This window comes from Motacilla alba, chromosome 4A (genome assembly GCF_015832195.1).
Source record: "Motacilla alba alba isolate MOTALB_02 chromosome 4A, Motacilla_alba_V1.0_pri, whole genome shotgun sequence".
NCBI classification, from domain to species: Eukaryota; Metazoa; Chordata; class Aves; order Passeriformes; family Motacillidae; genus Motacilla; species Motacilla alba.
The window spans coordinates 4900387-4906979 of record NC_052045.1 but is presented as its reverse complement, the minus strand read 5'-3'; positions in this window follow the sequence as shown (position 1 = coordinate 4906979).

Here is a 6593-nt window from a genome sequence, read left to right as displayed (position 1 = left end):
AGGGGGCCGCGGCCTTTGTCCGGCCCGGCCCCGAGCGGGGTGAGCGGGAGGTTTGACTGCCCCTGGACTGAGCGCTTCGGGCTCTGGCTGGCCTCTTGGGGTCTTGCACCTCGGCTGGCGCTGTTGAGGTTGGCCCCGGAGCGGGGCCTGCGAGCCTGAGGTTGTTCACAAGGTGAACTCTCAGATTTCGGCGTGGATTAAGGAAAATCGGCTCTCGTTTCCATCATAGCTGCAATGTCTGGCAGTGCCTCCACCACCTAGTTTGTGTATTTCCAAAGGGAAAGCACAAGGTGTATTAATACCACTTTCAGGACTTGGTGCTTTGCAGTAAGGCTTGAAGCAGCAGCTGCTGCTCTGAGGTGTCACTGTTACTGCCCAAAGCAGGACAAGCCTTTCTAAAACCTACATTAAACTCGATTCTGCCATCTTCCTAGAAAGCATTTCCAGCACCCAACTGGCCTTAACCCCCCAAAGTTTTCCCCAGCATCTAATTTGTACTTTGGTTGTGAATTTCAGCTTCTTTGTGCCATGTCCAGCAGATCCAAAGAACGATAACTCAAAATCTTCCAGCATCAAATTCCAGTAACATTTTACAGACTGTCTCTTTTCACATAATATAATTTTCTTCCTAAAACTTTATTTCTATAGACTAAACAAATTCTTGTAGGCCTCATGATCTCATAGGCCATATTTTCTAAACCTTTTGTCATTCTCAGGCTCCTCTGGACTCCACATTCCTGCCCAGGTCTGTATCCAGTAATCAGGTTAATTAGATAACAGATCTGAGCGTGGCATCTGCAGAGTCAGCAGCAGCATCACCATGTTGGTTCAGACTCCTCCTGATCCCCTGTAATCCCGGATCCCTTTCAGTGCTGCTCCCTGAACAGCTGTTCCCCCGTTCTTGACAAATTCATGGTGACTTTTTGATTTGTCACTTTTTACGTCACCTCCCTCTCCAAGGGCCAGGATGTCAATAGTTTATTATCTTCCTGCACTTTGCAGTTAAGCTGAGCAATTTTCCATCCACGGAGCCACCCCTCTCCCCCTTCCTCCAGTCAATGTTGATCCATCAATGCCATGATTATTTTGTTAAAACACACCAATTATTTAAGGATGGCTCTGACTGGCCTCCTGGATCATGGGAAATGCATTTTCCAGCCTCAGTGTAACCACGTAACCACATGCAATCACGCCTCCTTCGAGTTCTCCTGCCTTAATCAAGATTTTAAATAGTGTTCCAGTAGGTTTCTCCATCTTCTGAATTAAACAGGCCTGTAACACATTTCAAGAGCTCTTGGCCTCCGAGCTCTCCATTACCATCAAGGCTTGTGCTTGACTTCCCTCAGGAGGTTTCTCCTGTCTCCCTGCAGTTACTCTTTCATCCTTTCTATATTGTGGGAGAAGTTTTTGTGGAAGAGAAACGGGAATTTATTGAAGGGTCTATGAACGTCTTCTGAACAACTTGCACGACCAACAGTTTGGATCAAAATGTGCAAGTGAAGCACAGATTTAAAATTCACAACTGATTTTTGCATTGTATTTGCTCTGCTTTCTTTTTCACCTTCACATTTTCTCAAACACTTTTATTTTAAAAAGGAAAATTCGTTAAACCACAAACTGACCTAAATAATGACTAGTGAGAAGATTATTTCCCTCTAAAGAGACAAGATAAGCTGCTGTGAGTATAAAGTATAAATGGCTGTAACTATGCAGGAAATTACAGACCTGGTTGCAGCCAAGAGAATAAGTTTATTCTGGAGCAATAGTTTGTAACATGTGACTTTTTGATGTTTTTGCCCAAACTGGCATTTTTTATTCAGTCCAAAATCCCCTAAAACTGAATTTATGAACCATCTCAAAGAACCATCTCAAATCAAAGCAACGAATCAGAAATTAATCTCCTTTTTGGGTGCCACCGTTTCAGTGACCAAAATTCCATGCTAAAATTTGAATTTTCCTTCTATAAGGAGTCACTGACTCCAGAGGTGAAACCATGCAGTCTGCAGACAGAAACATGGGCCTGCATCAAACCAGAAGAGACCAGCACAGGACGGTCACTCTGAACAGCCCACGCTGAGCTTACAGAGTGATGCTGAGGAATGGATTGCAAACTGGGAATGTCCTGCAGAGGAGGAGGGCCTGCTCCTGCTACCAGAGATCTGCAGTACTTCAGGAATGTTTTCCTGGACCACCTTCTTGAGCTGAAGTAGATCAGGACATTCCTGAATAAAGGCAGAACGGACCCAAGTCACTCTTGGGTGCTGACGTCTCACCTTGCTGGAACAGGCAATCAGATACATGTTCCTTTCTCATTCCTTTGTGCTAAAATTCACAGGGCTTGGAATGTTGGAGATTCCACGAGTTTTGCTCTCAGCCTGGTTCATTTAACTGTGCAACAGCCCCACAGTCCCGAGTTCAGAGGAAGGGAAATTAGGATTCTGTGTGTGTCGTAGTCATGGCACATATGACCTGTAATATTAATACATATTTTGTGGCAAAATACTACAAAGCACATTTTTGTGCTCTGTACCTGGTGTTTGAAGTGTCCTTCTGCCTTATTTTATATAACTTTTGGGATGACTGGATTATTGATCTACAGAAGAGGTTTGTGCTTGGTTAATTTTATAGTTTGTCCTGGGTGATTCTGTGGTTTGTCCTGGGTAAAAATTGATTTGTGTGTCAAATTCAGTATTGATTGCAATAAAACATTTAGAGCTTATTAATTTGGGAAGATGAGGATGAGGAATTTAGGATTCTTGTTGAGTCTGTTTCTCTGTGCTCCAGTAAAACCTTTGGCCTAGCTACAGCTTCTTACCTGGTCCCTGACAGTGAAGGGGGTGACTACATGCTCCAGAATTGTATTAGACACAAAACAGGGCTAAGAGCACACAAGAATGACTTCCAGGGAGCTTCAGGCCTCTGTCCCAAAGCAGGACTCACACTGGAGTTGTCTGGACTCCCTTGACAGCCACCAGAAAAAATGCTGGCACCTCTGGGAGCTGGTGCACTTGATTCTAGAACAGATGTTAATCACGTGTTCTAAACCAGAAAATGTATTTCCTCATCTAACACAAAGGAGATTATTCACAGGGTTGGTGCATAAAAAAAAATGGAAATGTCTATTTCCACTTACAACACACTGGCACAGGTTGCCCAGAGAAGTTCTGGACTTCCCTGAATCCCTGGAAGTGTCCAAGGCCAGGTTGGACAGGGCTTGGAGCAGCCTGGGCTAGTGGAAGGTGTCCCTGCCCATGGCAGGGGGTGGCACTGGATGAGCTTGAAGGTCTCTTTCAACACAAACCATCCAGAGATTCTGTGAGACACCAGGTTTTCAGCCCAAGTAACAGGAATAGTTGTTCTGTTAATGCTGTTTTAGGACACTTTGCTCAGCTGGGCCTTCAAGGGTGGCTGTCCTGAAAGGCAGAACACATAATCCCAAAATCTGCCAGCAGCCTGGCCTGGCCCTGGCTCCCTGTGACCCAGGACTGGGCAGGACAGAACACATTTTGTGCTCTGGACACTAAATCCTGCCTTTCTCAAGCCCATCCTGTGAGAAACCTGCAGTTCCCACTGGCTGTGAGCTCGGAGCCAGCTGGAAGGGAGGAAATGAGGCTGCACATCAGTGTCTGCTGCCTGCCATGAGGTGTTGGGGATTTTACATTCTTGGAGATGGCCCCTTGCATTCACAGTCTTGGACTTTGCAGAGGCCTTGGGGTCTCCTGGGACTGAGTCAGCTCTGCTCAAAGGGTCTGCTCACAGACTTGCTCTCCCCCAAATTCTCTGGGAATCTTCAAATGGCTTCTAGGAAGACTTCAAGTAAAACAAGTTCAAAATCAGTGCTAAGGGTAGGATGGTTTGTGAAACTTCGCTGAACTTTCTTGGTCACAGCCCTCTCAGTTCTGAGTCTCCCTGGGAATGGTTTATAAAAGCTGGGAGCACCAGCCATGTCCTGAGGCTGTGTGTGGAAGCAGTTTTACCCACCCCAGGGGTGCAGGGAGGAGCATCTGGCAATGGTTAGGTTGCTGTTATTCGCTGTGTCCATTGATTCTACCCCCAGCCCGAGACAGATCCTCAGGCGAGCTCGTGAGTTCCTGTCTGGGAACTCCCCACCCTCCTCCTCCTCCACAAACACATGCAAAAAATTCACTGAGGTTTTCTGCCCCAATTTTGTCTTTTCTGCATGTTCCTGTTAGTCCTCCATGGCAGACTGGTATAAGAAATCATCTTTCAGGCCTCCCCCTCCTGCCCAGACTGAAAAATGACTTATTGTGGGTTTGAAGTTTTTGTAAGTTATTTGTCAAACTCTGTTCTTTACACAATTATCTATATGCTCCACTTCATAGAATCACAGAATCCCAGGAAGGGACCTTAAAGCTCATCTCATTCCACCCCCTGCCACAGCAGCGACACCTTCCACTATCCCAGCCCTGTCCAACCTGGCCTTGGATGCTTCCAGGGATGGGGCAGCCACAGATTCTCTGAGAACCTGTGCCAGGGCCTCACAACCCTTACAGTGCACAATTTTTTCCTAGTACCCAATCTGGATCTACTCTGTCGGTGGGAAGCGGTTTCTCCCTGGATGTTTCTGTAGTCTTGCAGCTGTAGTATTCCCTTCCATGTACATCCCTTGGCTACTCCAGGGTAACTCTGTGCCCTTCAGCACAGCACAGTCCAGAGCCCAGGCTGGCTGCTGGCTCAGGGCTGGGAGGATGGATGGCCAGTGTGGAGCACATGGAAAAGCAGGGATTAAACGCTAAGCAAGGAGTTGTGTGTGGCCAGCCCCACTCTGGATGGGAGAGTGTCTTCAAAACAGGGAAGTGGTGGAGTCACCATCCCTGAAAGGGTTCAGAATTGTGCAGATGTGACACTCGGGGAAATGGGCTAGTGGTGGCCTTGGCAGTGCTGCGTGAACAGTAGGACACACGGTCTTGGAGAGCTTTTCTGACCTAAGTGATTCCATGGCTCTTTGAGAGCACTGCTGACCCCACCCGCCAAGGCACCAGTGTGGACGTCTCCAGGCCTCCAGCGTGTCACAGAGCTCCCGACAACTCCCTCCTCCTGTTCTTCCTCCTCCTCCCTTTCTTCCCCCTCCGCCTCCTCCTTTTCTTCCTCCACCTCTTCCTCCTCCTCCTCCTCTCGGGCCGAGAGGAGCGGGCCGGGCTCTGGCCGCGGTGCCGCCGAGCGCCAGCAGGGGGCGCGCCCCGGCAGCCAGCGCGGGGCTGGGCCCGGGGGCTGAGCCGGGCCTGGGGGACTGAGCCGGGCCTGGGGGGCTGAGCCGGGACTGGGGGGCTGAGCCGGGACTGCGGGCTGAGCCGGGACTGGGGGGGCTGAGCCGGGCCTGGGGGGGCTGAGCCGGGACTGGGGGGCTGAGCCGGGACTGGGGGCTGAGCCGGGACTGGGGGGTTTAAGCTGGGTCTGGGGGGCTGAGTTGGGTCTGGGGGCCTGAGCCGGAACTGGCGGGCCTGGGGCTCTGAGTCGAGTCTGTGGGTGCTGAGCGGGACGGGCGGGTTTAAGGCAGCTGCACTGTAATGTCACTCACTGCTGCCACTGCTCAGGTGAAACCAGCACTCAGAGTCCCCTCTCCGTGCCTCCTCCTCCGCCGTGTGCCTGCCACAATTACACGTAAATCAAGGGAACCCGGCCTTGCTGAGTTTCCAGATGAGGAAGATCTCTTGGGCTTCCCCACCTGCTCCCAGGAAGTCTCTGGAGCAGGGGAGCAGTGTCCGCCTCCCGTGGCATGGGATGCAGCGGGGCACGGGCTCTGAGTCACGGTTTGCCCTTTGGCTCCCGTTCCTGCCAGGCTGGGACTGGGAATGAAGCCTGGATTTCTGATTTCCTGTCGAGAGTGCTGAGCTGACGTCCCTTGCCCATCTCACCTTCTCCATTTCACACAGATCCAGATCATCTCCTCTGGCACAAGCACGGTCCAAGAGCAGACCCTAGCACAGCCTCACGTTACTCACAGGTGGATTCTGGATTCATTTCTCTCAGTGGTTACAAAGCAGATGCGGAGCATGTTCTTCCTGACCTTTTGGATGAGAGGGAATTTGCAGATGATTACTGCTGTATCCTTCATTGTGAAATTCTCCTACAGTTCTTTTTTAAAACAGCTTAATTTGCCAGCACTAGGAAGGCTCCATCCTTGCCTGTGCTCTAAGGAAAAGGTGAGGGGATCCTTGCCATCACTGGCAGTGTTTTACTGTGAAATCCCAGGATGACTCTGGCATGGCCAATCCCCTAAAATTTGCTCATTTTGCTTTAGGTTTTGGTCTACACTGAGAAGGATATTTCATAGCTTTCCAAGTGTTTAACAGTGAAAACAAGAACAACACCGTGAATTTTGCAGGACTAGCGTGGGAATAGAAAACATCACACTTTCCCATCAATAAAGTAGAAAATTTACTTTTATGAGTCAAGAAAACCAAGTTGTGTCAACAATACCTGATTCGTGTATTGCTCTTAACTTAATAAATCTCATTTCATGAAGATAAAATGCCTCCTAGAGAGCACTTTTGAGAGTAATGATGATGGTAGTGTTTTTAGGAGGCAGGAGGACGAGGTGCAGCTCGCTCCAGGTGAATCTCACCTCTGAG